Genomic DNA, 20,662 nt, shown 5'->3' with positions numbered 1-20,662 from the left:
ATCTATTTAATTTACATTCATTGGGCAGTCTGCCAAAAATATCTGGACCACATTAGTCAACTAAAATTTGAAAGAAACAGAAATCTAAGCTTATGTTGTCACAATATACCTAAGTATTTATTACAATCTTTAAATACAAAATTGAACCTAATTCTACTGTAATTGCCCTTAAGAAATAAAGGGCAGTTATAGTAGTTAGTGTTTTTGGCTATAATTTGGCTACAATTATTCTAATCATTAAGTTTTGAAACAGGAGATTCTCTTAGGGACAAATTCAATCTCAAGTTTGAATATTGGAGACTTGCTGCAAATCTGCAAGTGGCTCTATTTATCAAACAAGAAAAATGTCTTTTGAAAAGTCAGTCACATATTAATATGGTCCTTTACACTTTAAGACATGTTTGTCATATACATTGCTTTATTTGGTGCATGAGATTCCCTGGAAGAGGAGCACAGGAGATAAGGAAAATGAGGCTCAGTGGTGGTTAGCGACTTGCTCAGGATGACAGGACTGGCAGAGCAGAAAGGAAAACTCAAGTCTCTTGATTTCCAGCCCAGGATCCTCCCACCATAACAGACTGCTGCAGAAATCTATAAAGTTCCCTGAAATGCTGACAACATCTCATCTATCACCCTGCCATCAACCAGTTAAAATCATGCCAGATAAAAATCAGTTATTCAAAATCATGTTCAGTATGGAAGAATGCTTACAATATATTTCAATTACACATTCATTCATTCATTCAATTTATTTGTTGAGAACATACTATGTCCGGCATTGTGCTGGCATTTGGGATGTAGTCATGAGTAAACCAGAAATGGTTCCTACTACCCTGGAGCTTACAGTTAAGTCATGGAGATAGATACTACTCACAAAATCACACAAGTAAATCTATCAGTACAAATCAGGAATAACACTGTCCAGAATGACTACAACACACTTTGAAAGTGTCTAACAGAGAGACCTAATCTCATCTGAAACACCAGGAATGGCTAGGATAGGGGCAAGGGGTGGGGAAATAAGGAGCATCCCAGGTCATGGAAGGACATGCCAGGCCAAGAGAATCACATTTATAGAAGCCCTAAGGCAGGAAGGAAAATGGAACACACTTTATGATAGTAATTTTGTGTAAGCAAAGGTGGGGGAATCTAGCAGGAAATACACCAAAATATTAATGATGTTTTCTTTTAGAGAATAATTAGTGATGTTATTTTTCTCATTTATGCTTTACTGAATGTTCCAAATTTTCTACGATGAAAAAAAAAAGCTTTTTGATCTGCAGGGAAAGTCAGCCTAAAGAAGTGGGAAAGAACTGACTAGAAAATTGGGCCCAAAAGGAAGAGGGGAAACAGAACTCTCCCAGTCACTCCTGGCCAGAAATCCAAAAGCTGAACTGGGAAGCTGGAAGTTAGCAGTATAAAAACAGAATTAATTTTGATGAGTTAAAAGATCCTGGAGTACTTAAATGTATAAAGCTGTGAATGAAAAGGAACTAATATATTTTGAGCCCTATTATGTGTCAAGCACTATTCTACACTATAGAATTTCCTGGAACAGTAGTATACAGATAATGTGCTTTATTTCCACAGTTTACCCTCTGACTGCATTCCTTTCTCTACACTAGTTCTACCAGATGGGTATTATATCCCCATTTTTAAAAAGAAAATGAGATTTAAAGAGAGGTCAAGTAAGTTACTCAAAATAAGACATCTATTAGATGGAAGAGCTGGGATTAAAAGAATGGGTCTGTCTGATTCCAAAGAAGATCCTAGGACTCCTGTTGATACTGACCAGAGTTCTTGGCCTTCCCCAAGCAATAGAAATTGGAAAGAAGCCAGTCAAGAAATTCAGGCAAGCCTTTATTGGGGCTCCTGCTGCAGCATGAGGGAATGAAAACAAGTAACAGTTTCCCTTGCTGACTCCCTTGGTTGGGTAGGGGCAAGCTGGTTCCTATATGGAGTGAGGGTAAGTAGTATGTCCATGAGTCAGGCCGGAGGGGTGGCTTAGGTTGTTTGCCCAACTCTTTGGTGGTGGGGCATGCACAGTAACCTACTTTTTCTTCCAACACCCAGCTTTTTGCTCCCAGATCTTCAAAAGTGATAGCTGAGTTTTTCTGGTCTTTTTGTATCTTGTTGTCTAGAACTTGCCCCAACTGTGCATGCACACAGTTGCTTTTAGTCTCTTACAATTTCTCTGTATTTTGTTGTTCAGGGAGCCACTTGTCTCAGTGCAAGCACTGCAGCAAAGGGTCCCAGGTCCCAGCCTATGTCACCGTCACCAATGTAAATGTGATAAATATTGCTTATATTAAGATTTTCCTAGGGTGGGATGTTTCAAGAGAACAGCATCGAAACATGTATATTATCTAGGGTGAAACAGATCACCAGTCCAGGCTGGATGCATGAGACAAATGTTCGGGCCTGGTGCACTGGGAAGACCCAGAGGGATCGGGTGGAGAGGGAGGTGGGAGGGGGATCGGGATGGGGAATACATGTAAATCCATGGCTAATTCATGTCAATGTATGACAAAAACCACTACAATATTGTAAAGTAATTAGCCTCCAACTAATAAAAATAAATTTTTTTAAAAAAAAGAAAGGAAAAAAAAAGATTTTCCTGTAAAAATTGGGGATATAGGGACTCTGTTGCTTTTTGGCAGACCAAAGATGATAGGATTGTATTGTCAGGATGGTAAGTGACTTCTGCCAAATGCAGTATTTTTAAACTCTTAAATATTAGTAGGGACTGTTCTAAATGAATTAGAAATCTTATCTAATTTAATCCTCATAACAATCCTATAAGTACTGTTATTATCTGCAGTTTGCAGATAAGGAAACTGAGTTACAGAGAGGTAAAATAACATGCCCAATATCATACAGAGCTGTTATTTGAAGCAGGCAAAATGGATCCAGAATCTGTAGACCTAACCACCAAGCTTTATATTATTTCAAACTTTCAACTGACTCTCTTCGTCCCCTTTATACATGAGAGATCTACTTCCAAACTTTCCTTCCATGGCACCCCCGCTTAGATCAGTGAAAACAAGTTCCCTTAGAAGCTTGAAGATGTTAGAAAACCACTCGATACTGACTACCATTTGCCTAAGAGTCTGAGACCTAGCCTGGAACGAAGTCTGCTTCTGATTCTCAGGGTAGGGCTACACAATAATACTGAAGCTCTGATTGCCCAAATGCAGCGCACACCTTGTGAAAACAGTGTCTAGCCTAGTGGTTCTCAAATGGTAGTATACATCAGAATCACCTAGAAAACTTGTTAAAACATATACTCCTGGGGCCCACCCCAAAAGTTCTGATTCAGTAGATCCTGCAGGAGGGGGGTGAAGCGTGGAGAACCATTGGCATTGCCTAATGGAAGGCATGACATTCTAGGAAGCAGGACTCATAGGAATGTCAGCAGGGTTCTGGCACCAGAACCCTTGAAACAGAGTTCCTTTCAACCTGCTCTAACTCTGCCCTCACAATCTGGTTTCACAGAAGGTGGCTAAGATGGAGAAGGAAATCTGCTCTCAAATAAGCAATGAACCAGCGCTGGAAGTGTTTGTTGAAAAACAAAAGCAATGGATTTTAGGTAGTGGGAACTTGATTTTTTTTTCTTTTTATTCTTTTCAGGGGTGGTGGTGATAGTAATAGGTTCTGATTAATGTGTCATCTGGGTAATTATTTTAATCTGACAGGAAAAACAAGATATAGTCCAGTTGCAAAACACTGGAGTTACATTTATCCCAAAATCTCAAACTAAGTTCACCTACAAGTACAAAACAATAAAAATTCCATTTTACATTTTGAGTTACAAAGGTCTGGAAACCGAAAGCGATAATTTAAGTAACACCTGAGCGCCCTCTGGTGGGAACCGAATTCTCCACTGCCCAAGTGAAAGTGTTCCCTGTGCTAAGCAACCATTAGAGAAACTTTCATTTCTATTCCAACGCTTTGAAATTGGTGAATGTTTTATGAGAACAAATATAAAGGAAAAGATTACTGGGGAAGAGAGATTTTGGAGTGCACTGTTATGAAAATATCTAAATTTTAGATCAAACATATGGATCTAAATCAAACCTGTTCCTTTTCAAATTTTTACCCACTAGTCTTAGCTTCACTGATGATTCTTGCCTGAATCAATTACTATGATGATGACAGACAAATATTTTTATTAATATTATATATTCCAAAGCACTTGAACAATAGTTAATTTACAAACCTAGGATCCTAGTAAACTCTTGAAATTATCTCAAGTTATAAATATTCTGCTGGTCTCACTTGAAAATACCCATGTCTTTTGTTTAAGTCACCATTTACTCGACATTTTGTAAAGCCCTCTTTTGTGTTTTGCAAAGTATACTGACTGGCTGTATATATCTCTTTGAATCCACAGCACACACCTACAGGTTCGGAATCAGGACTAAGGGATTCAGCTCAGAACATCTTTAAATTAGTAATTAAGTCTAAGAGGTAATCTCTTGCACTTGCTCAGTTGCTAGTAACCACCAGTTGGAATATTATTACATGAGACTGATATCTTCTTACCAACCTTCAATCCATCTAGAAGAGCTGATGAAAATTTTGAATGGACTATATTTTAACATAGTAACTGACATATTTAGCAGTATTTCCTTCCTTTTAGGATTTTAATAATAACACTTAGCACTTAATGACTGCTGTAGCTATTCACTGCAACCTTATGTGATGAGCACTCTTGCTGTTGCCATTACAGATCAGGAACTCAGATTTACAGTGGTTGGAGCACTCTCCCAAGTACAGCTCATTAAGAGCAGAATAGAGATTTAAACCCAAGAAGCCTTAACTATACTCTTAACAGTATGGCACACTATCTCCCTTTTTATTGTTTCTTTTTATCTCTTTGCTTTTAAGAAAGAAAAAGACAAGTGAGGACATAGGTAGTCTTCTATTTGAAGGTGCCCCTGGTACTTCTAGCACATATTACCTCTATAAACCTGTTTCTCTATTATATTCCTTTCTTTCTATAAAAGTTCAGAAGCATTGATGCCTTTGAACTGTGGTGTTGGAGAAGACACGAGAGCACCTTGGACTGCAAGGAGATCCAACCGGTCCATCCTAAAGGAGATCAGTCCTGGGTGTTCACTGGAAGGAGTGATGTTGAAGCTGAAACTCCAATACTTTGGCCACCTGATGCCAAGAGCTGACTCACTGGAAAAGACCCTGATACTTGGAAAGATTGAGGGCAGGAGGAGAAGGGGACGACACAGAATGAGATGGCTGGATGGCATCACCGACTCGAGGGACATGGGCTTGGGTAGACTCCGGGAGTTGGTGATGGACAGGGAGGCCTGGCGTGCTGCAGTGGGACTACCATACAATTGCGCTAGCAAGGTTATGTTCAAAATCCTTCAAGCTAGGCTTCAGCAGTACATGAACTGAGAACTTCCAGACGTACAAGCTGGATTTAGAAAAGGCAGAGGAACCAGAGATCAAATCATCAATATTTGTTGGATCATGGAGAAAACAAAGGAATTAAAGAAAAACATCTACTTCTGTTTCATTGACCATGCTAAAACCTTTAAGTGGATCACAACAAACCACGGAAAATTCTTAAAGAGATGGGAATACCAGACAACCTTACTTGTCTCCTGAGAAATCTGTATGCAAGTCAAGAAGCAACAGTTAGAACTGGACATGGAACAACAGACTGGCTCCAAATTTGGAAATGAGAACAACAAAGCTGTATATTGTCACCCTGTTTATTTAACTTCTATGCAGAGTACATCATGAGAAATGCTGGACTGGGTGAATCACATGCTGCATTCAAGAGTGCCAGGAGAAATATCAACAACCTCAGGTATGGAGATGATACCACTCTAGTGGCAGAAAGTGAAGAACTAAAGAGCCTCTGATAAGGGTAAAGGAGGGGAGTGAAAAGGCTAGCTTAAAACTCAACATTCAAAAAAACTAAGATCATGGCACCTAGTACCAACATTCAAAAAACTTCATGGCAAACAGAAGAGGAAAAAGTGGAAGCAGTGACAGATTTGAATTTATTGGGCTTTAAAATCACTACAAACAGTGACTGCAGCCATAAAATAACAGATGCTTGCTCCTTGGAAGGAAAGCTATGACCAACCTAGGCAGCATATAAAAAAGCAGAGATCACTTTGCCAACAAAGCTGCATATAGTCATAGCTATGGTTTTTCCAATAGTCATGTACAGATATGAAAGTTGGACCATGAAGAAGAATTAGTGCTTTTAAATTGTGGTTCTGGAGAAGACTCTTGAGAGTCTCTTGGACTGCAAGGAGATCAAATCAGTCAATCCTAAATGAAATCAACTCTGAAAATTCATTGGAAGGACTGATGCTGAAGCTGAACTCCAATACTTTGGCCATCTTATGTGAAGAACTAACTCACTGGAAAAGACTCTGATGCTGGGAATGACTGAAGGCAAAAAGAGAAGGGAATGACAGAGGATGAGATGGTTAGATAGCATCACCAGCTTAACGGATATGAATCTGAGCAAACTCTGAGGGAAAGTAAAGAACAGGGAAGCCTGGTGTGCAGCAGTTCATGGGGTCACAAGGAATCAGACATGACTTGGCAACTGAACAACAATTAGCTGTGCCAGCAGTAGCCTCTGGCATCCCCAGCCACACTTCTGCACCTGATGAAGTCATATCTGTTATTCTGGTTCAGTTTGAAATTCATCTTTCCCAGAAAGTTTCTCTGGAATTCTTCAGTAGTCTGTGCACATGGATTCTAGTGTAGCATGTTGCCATATTTTTTTTTAATCATCTGGTTATGTGTTTGCCTCTCCCATTAACAGACTTGAAGGTGAAGACCACGATTTACTCATCTTTGTAGCTCCAACCCAGTGTTTCATACATTCAATAAACACTGGTTAAACTGAAATGTTATATTCATGCCATCTTGCTGTCAGGATTGTGGTTTGCTAGAGAGGAGGAATTCTGGCTTCTAGTACATATCTTTCCATTCTCTATACTCATCCTACACAAAGCTGACTATCAGAATCTGAGGAGTTTTAAGTACAGTTTCCGAGAAATAGGTATATTACAAAGGTGACCTTTCATAGTACCAGGCGGTGAGGGGAAGGATAGCAATTATTTCTCCAGGAGTGCTACTTTTTATCATATCCAGAAAATATTCTGTGATCAATAGTTTAATCATTTGATTGTGACAGGGAGATAATGCTGAGTAAGTAGAGAAAATATGTATAAAGCATAGGACACAGAGCCACCTTGCTAGGAAGACTAACCTCTCTGTTGGCATGTCCAATATTTATTTACCTGGGCATAACATTTGCTATTATATTTACTTTTGGTGTTTGTGAGTTATGCTACAAGAAAAATTGCCAGGTCAAGGCTTAAGATTAAAGTGGTATGAGGCTCTGGAGTGAGTGGAATGTAAAGAAAATGAAGCAGATTGCTTTGTTTTGTCTATTTTAATATAATTTATTATTTTTAGTGTTTAATAACTCAGTACATTTATATTCAAAATTCCTGTATTATTGAAATCCCTGCAGCAAAAAATAACTTGGTTATTGCCAATCTAAAACTCTCTAACCCCTGATTTCCTTTTTCTACTGAAACAATTGTTTTGATAACATACTTACATAGTGAGAAGTATCTCAGGAATGATACTATTCAGTTATAGCAGAAAGAATTATATTAAAAATGGCATTGGGACAACTGGCTGATCAAATGGAGCTTACAGACTAAAGAAGAAAAAATATCATTAAACATCAACATGACAAAACCAGAACTCATATTTTTCCCCAAATCTGGCCTTCTTCCCACTTCTCTAGGAGAGACATGTGTTCTCATACCGCTCTAAGACAGGCATACCTGACACATTTGACTCTCTTCATGCCCTCTCCCCAACATCCAATGTATCACCTAGTTTTATAGATGCTACCTCCTAAGTATCTTGTGAATCTGTCTACTTTTCTCCAGTGAACTTCCAACATCCCAATTTAGACCTCTATCATCTCATATCTGGACTTCTGAAATAGCTTTGTCATGGGAATCCCTCCATGCTTCTTTATACTTTTCCAATTCATTCTTACAAACCACAACCAGTTTTTCTAAAAAACAAATCTAATAAGTTCATTCTCCTGTTTATAACTTTTCAATGGCTCCCCACTTACAGAAGACTAAAGGGCACACCCATTAAGATAACTGAAAGAATGCTGCATTTTCTGGCCCCTACTCTAGCCTCATCTCTTGCCACTTTCTCCCTCAGACATCCTTATCCAGACACAATGAATTTATTTCATTCCTCTCTCATTTCTGGCTTCCAAATGTATGTTGCATTTGTATTAACCACTTTTTCTATCTCTTGACCACTTTTCTACCTATCTAGAAGCTTATTTGATACCTCCTCCTCCATAACCAGTTTATGTTGGATTCTAATCTCTCTGTACTATGCCCATCATTGATGCTACCTTACTAAATTGTGCTTATCTATTTAATTGTCTATTTTTCCCATCAGACTATAAACTGACTGAAGGTAGAGATTTTGCCTATAACGTTCACTCCCAAATCTCTGGGCTTAACACAATACTCAGTACATGGTAGTACAATTCAGTAGTTAATTGGTCAAATGGATGGATGGAAAAGTAAATGAACTAATGAATAGGCTATATGATAAGTGTGATATATTTATCATAAAATTATCATAGGTATTAAGACCACCTTAAGGTTCCATGATTCACTAGAAGGACTCAAAAGACACAACGTGTGTTATACTCACAGAATATACTCACAGAATGTGTGTTATGATTTGTTACAGAAAAATAAAGATTAAAATCAGCAAGGAAAAGGTGCATCAAACAGTCCAGGAGAAACTAAATACAAGCTTCCAAGTATGCTCTCTCAGAGGAGTCTCACTGACAGCACTTAATTCTTCCAACAAAGATGTGTGAGAACACATGCAAAGTGTTGCCAACCAGGGAAACCCACCTGAGCTTTGATTCCAGAATTTTTATTGGGGCAGTCAGTCACAAAGGCATAAAGTGCCTGCATGACTGAGTCTAGTTACTCAGTATCCTGTTCCCAACCTAAAGATAAAACTGATACAGGATAACCCAAAGCCCAATGAATGAAAAAACAGGCATTCACCACAAATCACACTGTGAGTATAAACCATTGTTTTCCCCAGATAGGCAAAAATAAAGTATGTCTATGAAAACTTTCATAAGCCAAATGGTATAAAGTGAAGAAGCAATCACCTTAGGAAACACCTTGCTAACAGATGTACAAAATAAATCAAAATAAAGCCAGTTCAAAACTATGGCAGCTGGATGCTGAGACGCTAAGTGTAGTTCTCTGGGAAAGCTTTGTGGTGCCACTCCTGCTGCTGGGAGTGCCCCTACCTCTATAACTGCTCACTATAGAACAAACACTGAACACTATTTTCTCTTTTTTCATAAAAGTGAAAATCCTCTTCAGATTTCTTTTGGTTAGCAAACACAAGAACTAACACAGGTCTTTTGTGAAAGTGAAGTGGTGTAAAGAGAACTTTGAAAAGTCCTGAGAAAACTGTATCTGGCACAGTACAAAGTCTCAGTTAGATAAAGATACTCTTGTCAATAAGGATTATTTCAAGGGCTCAGAGGTTATATGCCAGGAGGTCGTTCATCAAGGGCCCGTCCTCAAGACCTTTACAATGTGCAGGGTTTGGGCAACCCAGGCCTGCTGAATTAATCCCTCTCAGTTTACAGAAACTCAGTAGACTGAAGTGGGCTAAGGAGGACCTCTTAATACATACAACATTTGAGCTGCATATTAAAAGAGAAGAATCAGCCAGAAATACAGATGAAAGAGCAATCGTAGAAGTATGAGCAAAATCATCAAGGCATATGTGAGTACGGCTCTTTAAGGGAATGAAGTAGCTCTCATGGATGATGTCACCTCTACTCACAGATCCTCAAGCTTCCATGATGTTTCTATTGCCACTCTTTTCCCACCTGTATTTATCTACTCATTAGAGATCTTTTCACAAGCTGGAAAAATGATTACTATATCATATTGTATTCTTTCTAATCTATGCTTTATGGTATGCAGAAATTTTTGCCCAAAGTCTCACAGATAATTTATTTCAAAGTATTGTCTGCATCCATTTTCAAACTCATAAACTAAGTATCTATCATCTTCTCTCTTTTGTATAACCTTTCCCAGAGACAGTGAGAATATTATACCCAAGTTACTTCCTGAGTGAGGGAAAATGGTAAGACAGCAGAAAATACTAGAAAAGATGAATAAGTATCTGAAAATATATTTTCCCTATACTTGTATGTCTCCTTGCAAATGTCTCACGAGGGACAATCTTCTGTATCATTTGAATTCCCTGTAGCTAGTGAATTTATAGTAAGCCAAGTCTGCATGGCTATGCTCCCCTATTCCCTAAAATTAGATAAAATAATAAATGATTGTTGAAACAACCCTCATACTTTAAGTACCTTTTCCAAATTTAAGTAAAATAATAAATGTGAAAACAGTATAATGCCTATATCCAACATACTCAATAAATTATTGTTGAAACTGAACTCTAACATTGTGTGGGTGTGTGCATGTACATGCTCAGTCGCTCAGTAACATTTGACTCTTCACTCCCTCACAGACTCCTCTGTCAATGAGGTTTTCCCATCAAGAATACTGGAGTGGGTTGCCATTTCTACTCTATAGGATCTTCTTAACTCAAGGATCATGCCCAGGTTTACTGCATCTCCTGCATTGGCAGGCAGATTCTTTAACACTGAGCCACCTGGGAATCCCTAATACTTTAAGTACCTTTTCCAAATTTACCTCTTCATAAAAAGGAAAGATAATTGAAATGTATACTGAAATCACGGAGAAGGCAATGGCAACCCACTCCAGTGCTCTTGCCTGGAAAATCCCATGGACAGAGGAGCCTGGTAGGCTGCAGTCCCTGGGGTCGCTGAGAGTCGGACACGACTGAGGGGCTTTGCTTTCACTTTTCACTTTCATGCATTGGAGAAGGAAATGGCAACCCACTCCAGTGTTCTCACCTGGAGAATCCCAGGGACAGGGGAGCCTGGTGGGCTGCCGTCTATGGGGTCGCACAGAGTCGGACACGACTGAAGCGACTTAGCAGCAGCAGCAGCATACTGAAATCAAGGCTTGAATGAAGTGTACTTTCTTAACAGTCAAAGCTATAAAACTTTATGAAAGATAAAAATTGAAGTTTTCCATAAGAAAATATTGGAGGGGGGGAGGAATGAAACTTTTATGGGAAGAGTGAAACATACCAGCCATGGATAATTAAACTAAGCTATGTATCTAATGCCAAAACCAAATTAAAGGAGGCTTAATGAGAGCTAGGCAGCAGCCTGAAAGAAATCTCATTTGCCCTCTTCACCCTGGAATTGCCTTGTTGGACTCCATGAGAGTCTGTATTTAAGAAACAAAAATGTGCAGGCATTTGCTACAGAAATTGCTCTGGTTTCTCATGCAATGGTGTGGGGTCCATAGATGTTTAATGGAAATAAGAATGATCAATATTAGAAATAGGAAAACAGATATACCAATTGTTTAAAGGAAAATAAAGATGCACAAATGGAATTCTTATATGCCTATTGATTTTTGAAAGCTATATGAAAGACTGAAAAGGACAACAAAATATGAAAGCTAATATTGCTACTCAACTTCAAAGCTTCTTCTCTCATAAGACTGATGCATGTGTACAACCACAAGAGAAGCTTTATTTTAGATGTAAGCACTTCAAGGAATAGTGTGTGACCTTAGACACCATCTCTTTAAAAAAGAACAAGCTGTGAGAAGCTAAAGGCTTGTGATTTTAATGTGGGTTAACGATGATAATACAAAGCTACTTTGCACACTACAGTCCACTTATTAGCAACAGCTCATACCTGTTTGCAGAGCCACCTATTTCACATCCAAGACACATTAAGTGTATTTTAATACAAAACCTTAAGTTTCTCCAAGACATTCCAAATTTGTATCAACATTATCATCTTACCCAATCAGCCAAAACTCCAATGTGTGGATTGCTTCTCTCCTGATCAGACTTCTGTGTGAATTGTCAAAGGGGAAAGGAGAAAATTGTGCAAAAGATGGCTCTGTGTTGTTCCTGTCTAAACATTAATGTCAGCCTATTCCAAAATCAGATCAAAGATATAATTATTCTGTTAAGAAGACACAGAACAAACATAAGAAGCAAGAGAAAATTTTAATATGGTCTGAAATTTCCACTAGCACTACCAAAAAATAGCTCCAAAAATCTCCAAATTTTAATCTATGTTAATTAAAAATGACAAACACAGTTACTATAAGCCATCGTGGCCTGAACTAATTTGTGCATGCAATGCAGTGTTGGCAAGGTCAGGCTTTTGAGCTCAATTATTGTTCCTTCATGCGGACTTCAAAGAAACTGTTTTGTGAGAAGGAACAATGATTCCACTATCCAAAGAATAACTAACATAAAATTTAAATAACAATCCAGTGGAGGTTGCAATTAGCTAGAATTCAAAAGACACACAAACACATGCAAAAATCTATTTGTAAATTGATTTTATTCATTAAAATTGTATAAAACTTTTTCCTAGACAGTAACAATGAGTGAATGCATCGGGAGTGTAATCAGTATAGGAAAATCCATCCAATAGGAAAAGTGACAATGACAAGTGGTAGGATAAGTAACAAATAATCATAATGGTAATTGACGGTATCAGGACACAGGAATACCCCTGAGACTGAGGATCTGGATATAGAACCTAAGCTGTTTTAAGGTATGGGAAAATTAAGGTGATACGTTCACTGGGGCAGACCTCTTTCTGATTCTTCTTTTATTGGGATGGAGGGAAATTTCAGTACAAGACAGAGAAGTGGAAGGGATTTTTACTATCCCTTATTCTCCTCCCATGTGGCACTAGTGGTAAAGAACCCACCTGCCGATGGCTGCTATCCAAAAGTCTACAAGCAATAAATTCTGGAGAGGGTGTGGAGAAAAGGGAACCCTCTTACACTGTTGGTGGGAACGCAAATTAGTACAGCCACTATGGAAAACAGTGTGGAGATTTCTTAAAAAGCTGGAAATAGAACTGCCATATGACCCAGCAATCCCACTTCTGGGCATACACATCAAGGAAACCAGATCTGAAAGAGACACGTGCACCCCAATGTTCATTGCAGCACTGTTTATAATAGCCAGGACATGGAAGCAACCTAGATGCCCATCAGAAGACGAATGGATGAGGAAGCTGTGGTACATATACACCAAGGAATATTACTCAGCCATTAAAAAGAATTCATTTGAATCAGTTCTAATGACATGGATGAAACTGGAGCCCATTATACAGAGCGAAGTAAGCCAGAAAGATAAAGACCATTATAGTATACTAACACATATATATGGAATTTAGAAAGATGGTAACAATAACCCTATATGCAAAACAGAAAAAGAGACTCAGATGTATAGAACAGACTTACGGACTCTGGGAGAAGGCGAGGGTGGGATGTTTCAAGAGAACAGCATTGAAACATGTATATTATCTAGGGTGAAACAGATCACCAGCCCAGGTTGGGTGCATGAGACAAGTGCTCGGGCCTGGTGCACTGGGAAGACCCAGAGGGATCGGGTGGAGAGGGAGGTGGGAGGGGGGACCGGGATGGGGAATACATGTAAATCCATGGCTAATTCATTTCAATGTATGACAAAAACTACTGTAATGATGTAAAGTAATTAGCCTCCAACTAATAAAAATAAATGGAAAAAAATAAAAAAGAAGAACCCACCTGCCAATGACTTGAGTTTGATCCTTGCCAATGACCCTCCTGCCAATGACTTGAGTTTGATCCCTGGGTTTGGAAGATTCCCTGGCAAAGGGCATGGCAACCCACTTGATTATTCTTGCCTGGAGAATCCCATGGAGAGAGACGCTTGGCAGGATACAGTCCATAGGGTCGCACGATTGAGTTGGGCATGACTGAAGTGATTTAGCACGCATTCTCCTCCCAAAAATAGCAGCAAGTATTATCTCTGTGTTACCTTACTAGTCCTACCCTCTGCCATAAGGTGGGAATTTTTAGTTATCTAAATGATTCAAAGCCCTAAAACTGCTCAGTTCACTTGGTTCCTGGGGAAGATTTCGAAGAGATATCTGCTACCTCGTGTATTAGAAAGGCTGAGTGACTATTCCAAAGGAGGAAAATTTCCTAATCCCCATTATTGCTTTCCTCACAGCAGAAAATGTGGGACAGTGGTGATATCCAGTCACAGCTTTCTTAATAATCCATGACAAGGAGGAACAGATGCTTTTTAAACTTTTCCTCTACCCTCTTAGGTTAAGTGAGGTCTATAAATTAAACTGACAAAAGAAGTATTCATAAAAGAAAGTGAAAGTGAAGTCGCTCAGTTATGTCTGACTCTTTACGACCCCATAGACTGTAGCCTACCAGGAAACTCAGTCCATGGGATCTTCCAGGCAAGAATACTAGAGTGGGTTGCCATTTCCTTCTTGAGGGGATCTTCCCAACCCAGGGATCAAACCCAGGTCTCCCACATTGTAGGCAGACGCTTTACCATCTGAGCTACCAGGGAAGCCCTGTATTCATAAAAGAAAATGTATATAAATTTTACTGATGCTAATATTTACACATACACAGAGGCTTCAAAGGAAACAAGTGAAAACCCAAAGCATTTAGACCCAGGGGCTGTACCATTTTAACAAAGTGTGATAAATTGCAGAAAAGTAACTAGACAAAGGAAAGGGAGGTTTAAGCTTCTATAGTGATCAATTGAGGGAAACCAGTGGAAAATGAGAGCTATTTTAGTAAGGTTTTGTTTATTCAGATTTATCTCAGTTCCAGCTTTCCATTTCCAGTGATAAAATCCATTCTCCTCATCCTGATACACCACAAGGGATAGAGGGGAATTTATGCCACCTTTGCAAAGGGAAATGTATGCCCTATTTCTGTGCAGATAAGGGGAGAGCAGAGAATCTTTCTTATATTTGTTGGTTCTTAATTTACTTCAGCTCAAAATAAACCTTATTCCCCAAACAGCTGACTTTGCTAGAAAAAAAATTCACCCAAATGAATAGATTGGTTTCCCTTGAAATACATGATCACAAATCTCTAAGGGCACATAGCCATGCAACCCCAGTGTCTGGCAATCCCATCATACTTCCTGAGAAGATTCCATTTTTTTCCCCCAAAATAACTTCTTCCTAAACTTCATATGTCTTCTCTCCCCCACAACCCTCTTTCCTCAGCTCTCAGCTACTGGCTTTATCTAAAACTTCATTAAAGGTACTGAAGTAAAACAAATTTCCTTAATTTTCCTTTATGCAAGTCTTCAAACTCACCTGCATTTGCTCCTATCTCTACCTTCTCCCTTATTTCAGTGAAGGAAAATTTCCTCCGAGTATGTGTAAAACAGGGTATTAAATGAGGACTTTTCCTACTGTACCAGACGTTGGGTTAACGCTCCAAAAATAAAAATAATTAGTGATAATTACCCCCAACATTCTACAAGATACAAGACAGCAGAACCAGTCCATAACTGTCAACTCCCAATGTCCATTCCAGCCAAAACAGAGGACACTAACAACTTGGAACTTGAATTAAGAAGAGCCATGTAGGTAAAGGTTTGCCAGCCTAATGAGGAATGATATGGCATTTTCCTGCCCTTTCCATGGAGGAAGACAGAGTCTTCCCCACCCTTTCCACCTCGACCAAACTAAGCAATGGGAACTCAAGAGAACCACTGAATGAGGACAAGAAAAATATTATTTTCTTCCACAACTAAACATTCATTAAGCTATAGAATAGCTGTGTGATGCCATGAAATAGGAGCAAATACAGTGAGAGAGTTCTCAGGAAGGCCTGATATATGTCACCTACAGCTGGAGGACTGGAATAAAGAATTTGAATCCATCGTGTTTTAGTTTGATTGATGATAACTTGTAACCCTCAATATCCCTCTTCTTGTGCCTTACATCTGGGCACCCTGATAAGAAAGTTTGAGCACTTGTTCTTTTCACACCAGTGGAAAATTCAAAGCACACCAGCCTCTGGCCACCCACACATAAGGACACTCACCCCAGCACCACCTCACAGCCACAGAGAAAACTCTAAGCCAGTCTTCTTTCCCTGCTCTCTCAAACCATTTTCAAAGTCAAGTCAGCTTGTCGAACTTCCCTGGTGGTCCCATGGTTAAGAATCTGCCTGCCGATGCAGGGGACATGGGTTCGATCCCTGGTCTAGAAAGATCCCACATGCCTCAGGGCAACTAAACCTGTGAGCCACAACTAATGAGCCTGAATGCCGTAGAGCCTGTGCTCTGTAGCAAGAGAAGCCGCCACAATGAGAAGCCCACGTGCCACAGCTAGAGTAGCCCCTGCTCGCTGCAACTAGAGAAAGCTGGCATGCAGCAATGAAGACCCAACGCAGCCAAAAATAAAATAAATTAACAAATAACATTTTTTTAAAATATCAGTTTGTGAAGTCTGTCTTGCTCCTCTCAAAAGCCTCATTAGGTAACTAATACACTTTTTCATACTCAATTTGGTATGTAGGTGGAGGAGAGGTACGGGTGTGACATCAGTCTGACATCCAACCAAATTCTGAGAGCCCATCTTAATCCTACAAAGTGGTCATACAGGGATATTTGAGAATATAGACTCCAGGGACCTCCCTGGTGGGTCCAGTGGTTAAGAATCTGCCTTGGGATGCAGCGGACACAGGTTCGACCTCTGGTCAGGAAACTAGGATCCTATATGCCACAGAGCAACTAAGCCTGAGTGCTGCAACTACTTAGCCATGTACCACAACTAGAGAGTCCATGGGCCACAATGAAAGATCCCACGTGACTCAACAAAGCTCCTGCATGATGCAACTAAGACCTGATGATGCCCAGGAAGAAAGAAAACAGACTCTAGTGCCTGCTTTTCACTTGAGAGAATCTGGGGGCCAGAGACTGACTGGAGCCACCTGCAAAGGAGGGTAAGAAAAGAGGTCAGTGGCTGAAATGAGGCAGTGCTACCAGTTTAGGGGGCAAGGATGTGTGACTTTATGGGCCAAGAGAACCCAAGGAAGCTATTTCAATAGTACTTTACCCAAGAGGGCTAAAAGCCAAGGCAAGAGGGTCTCAGCAGTAAGAAGCTGCGCAACAGGAGACCAGGAGCAGAAGCTGGGAAGGTCACAAAATGTCATCCAGAGAGTATCCACATTAGGAAACTATGCGGTTTGGTGGTCTCAGCAGAGGTGGTCCCACACGTACACCCCATATCATAGCCAGCTTTTGGATGTCTGCAGTAATGGCGGACATCTGGAAAGAGCATCCCATCCTTTTAACAGTAACAATAACATCAGACAATCTGGAGATTCACAGCTCTCCTAGAACCCATTAGAGCGCTAAAATGAAAGAGTAACCAAATAATCTGAAACCTAAAGAAAGATTAGAGCCTCCAAAGAGAGACAGGACATGAACCCTTGCTTACCTGGCACAGTCATCAAAAGACACTGGCAAGTAGAATTCAACTATAATTTTTAAATAATTACTAGAGGCTACCTAGAGACTATAGAACCCCTGGAGGCTGCAGATACAAGAGGAATTCACAACCACTCACAGCCTCTTCTCTGCAGACCTCACTTGCTGCTGCTGCTAAGTCACTTGAGTCGTATCCGACTCTGTGCAACCCCATAGATGGCAGCCCACCAGGCTCCCCCATCCCTGGGATTCTCCAGGCAAGAACACTGGAGTGGGTTGCCATTTCCTTCTCCAATGCATGAAAGGAAAAGTGAAAGTGAAGTTGCTCAGTTGTGTCCGACTCTTAGCGACCCCATGAACTGCAGCCTACCAGGCTCCTCCATCCATGGGATTTTCTAGGCAAGAGTACTGGAGTGGGGTGCCATTGCCTTCTCCAGGACCTCACTTGGGCACTCAACAAAAAAAGCCTGGATAAGAGTAAGAGTGGGCTTCCCTGGTGGCTCAGGGGTAAAGAATCTGACTGCAATTCAGGAAACACAGGTTTGATCCCTGGATTGGGAAGATCCTCTAGGGGAGGAAATGGCAGCCCACTCCAATATTCCTGCCTAAAAAATCCCAGGGACAGAGGAGCCTGGTGTGCTATGGTCCATAGGGGTCACAAAGAGTTGGACACAATGGAACACAGAGCAAGAGTCCTGATAAGTGTCCTTCCTAGTGCAGGCCTGGGAAGGAGCACAGCAGTCACTGCAGGAAAGGCAGAAGTCCCACCGGATCCTTCTCCCCTACCTCCCCTAGGAAGGGGGAGGTACCTTACCCATTATGGGAAGGTAAATGCTGTCACCTAAGGCACTGTGAAAAATCCACTGCAGGTGGGAGAAGTAACAGAACATAACCCTTTACCCCTGGGGAAGGGACAGAATACATGTTGGGAATTATAGAATTACAGCTGGAAGAGGGACTTCAGCACTGAGAATGCTTCTCACACCCAAGATCCAGGGAGATAATCCTTCCTAAGACTGAGGATTAATCAGAACAGCATACCTCTCATCTCCCACCTACAAGTAACAGTGTTCTACTGATGAGATGCAAAGAATGAAGAAAGCCCCTCCAAGGAAGCAGGAAACAGAGGGGATACTCAGAGGAGTTCTGAAGAGAATTTAATGAAAGGACTATTTATAGAGGGGAAAGTGATTCTGGAACTAACAGTGAGGAATGCTGAGGTACTGAAAGATGGGCAGCAATAGAAAACCTTTAAGGCCTGATGTAGCAAGGAGAAGAAACAGTGCAATTGGAATGATAGCCAGAGTTAAGTCAGCAGGGCCACAGGTGGAAGCAGTCATTGCCACACCATGGCAAATTCAGGTTCTGTGTTTTTAAATTCTCTCTCCTCCAACCCTCTGATTTCCTGCTGGTGTCTCCCACTGGCTGACCCAACCGTAAGTCAGAGGGCCAGGGAGGTAGAGAGTTACAACCCATAAATCAGCCCCTTGGGGTACACGGCAGAGCTAAGAAGAGTAGAAAGTGGAAGTAGCAGATGCAGATGGAAAATACCTAGCCTAATATATCCTAGCATTCCTCCTGCATTAAGGTTGGTTCCATCTCCATAGACTTAGCAGCTTCTCCCACCTTAGGGCACAGATCCAGGCCTTCTCTTTTCTTTCTAACCTCTCTCTAGGAGATATCATGCATTTTGGTGGCTTGTGATATTGTTGGTATGCTTATTAATCTTATATTTATATTACTCTAGTCCTCTCCTTGAGTCAGGTCCACATTGTGACAGCATCTCAGGTGTCTCAGACACTCCATTCCTAATCCATCTAAGACTATTGATAGTTGTAATTCTCCCCTTCCTGAATCCAATTCAATCCAAATCCTACCAATCTCAACACTAAAATATATTCCAAATCCATCCATCCTTTCTTGTCGCACTAGTCCCCATATTACTCCTGATCTCTATACCACTCTCTCATCCACCTCCAATCCATTCTGAACTCAGCAGCCAGAGGGACCATCTTAAAATGTAGATTATACCATGACTTTTAAAACTTTCCCATTCCTTTCTCTCCTTCCTCATCTCTACCACACTCTTCTTTACCACGCTCTAGCCACATTGGCTTTTCTGTATGTCCTCATAGAAGTCAAACTCTTTCATGACTTCAGGGTAACCATCCCCCTACAAGTAGCTTTTCCCACCTGGCCCCATGTCTCAGAAACTGTCTCCTTCTTATCATTCAGGCTGGCTTAAATGTCTCTTCCTCAGGAAGTCCTTTCCTGGCCACCTTATTTGATGCAAATTATGCCTTCATCTCACTATTGTCTACCTTCATACCTAGTTTATTTTTTTCTTAGCATTGCATGCTAAGTTGCTTCAGTTGTGTCCAACTTTTTGCAACCCTATGGACTGCAGTTCACCAGGGTCCTCTGTCCATGGAATTCTCTAGCAAGGATACTAGAGTGGGTTGCCATGCCCTTCTCCAGGGGATCTTCCCAACCCAGGGATCAAACTCAAGTGTCTTATGTCTCCTGCATTGGCAGGCGAGTTCTTTGCCACTAGCACCACCTGGGAAGCCCCTCACACTCTGGTTTTTCTGTTTGTTTGGCTGTGTCTTTGTTAAATCTCCATACTGGAATCTCCATAAAGCAGTGATTTTTATGCCCTAATGACTATCTTGACACCTTATATCCTCTGAGCCTAGCATATAGCACCTGACATGAAGCAGGTATTCAACAAGTATTATAGCACCCTATTACATTTTCCATGTGCTAGGGTCTATGATTAGCTCCATAAAAATAAGACTGCATTTAAATCACATAACAATCCTGAGAGGTAGATATTATTTTCATTCTCATTTTACAAACAAGGTAACTGAAGAATAGAAAGGGTAAGTGACTTAACAAGAGTCATATGTTTAACAGGTGACAGAGGTGAGATTCAAACCTAGACAATATGAGGCCAGAATCAGTGCTTTTATTCACTGCTGCTGCTGCTGCTAAGTCATTTCAGTCGTGTCCGACTCTGTGTGACCCCATAGATGGTAGCCCACCAGGCTACCCCGTCCCTGGGATTTTCCAGGCAAGAACACTGGAGTGGGTTGCCATTTCCTTCTCCACTACGCAATACTTATTCCCACATTCATTTCCATGAATCAAATAATGACTATATGAATTAATAAAGTGTGAG

At 40.5% G+C, this 20,662-nt stretch overlaps 1 long non-coding RNA gene across 2 annotated transcripts in view; it reads right to left on the bottom strand.

Moving 5' to 3' along the window:
* Nucleotides 1-20,662, bottom strand: part of LOC110147518 (uncharacterized) — a 445,714-nt gene that overhangs the window by 366,377 nt on the left and 58,675 nt on the right. The gene's annotated exons all lie outside the window — the stretch shown is intronic.

This window comes from Odocoileus virginianus, chromosome 2 (genome assembly GCF_023699985.2).
Source record: "Odocoileus virginianus isolate 20LAN1187 ecotype Illinois chromosome 2, Ovbor_1.2, whole genome shotgun sequence".
NCBI lineage: Eukaryota > Metazoa > Chordata > Mammalia > Artiodactyla > Cervidae > Odocoileus > Odocoileus virginianus.
Note: the sequence above shows the minus strand (reverse complement) of the source record. Positions and strands in the feature narration are given on the sequence as shown.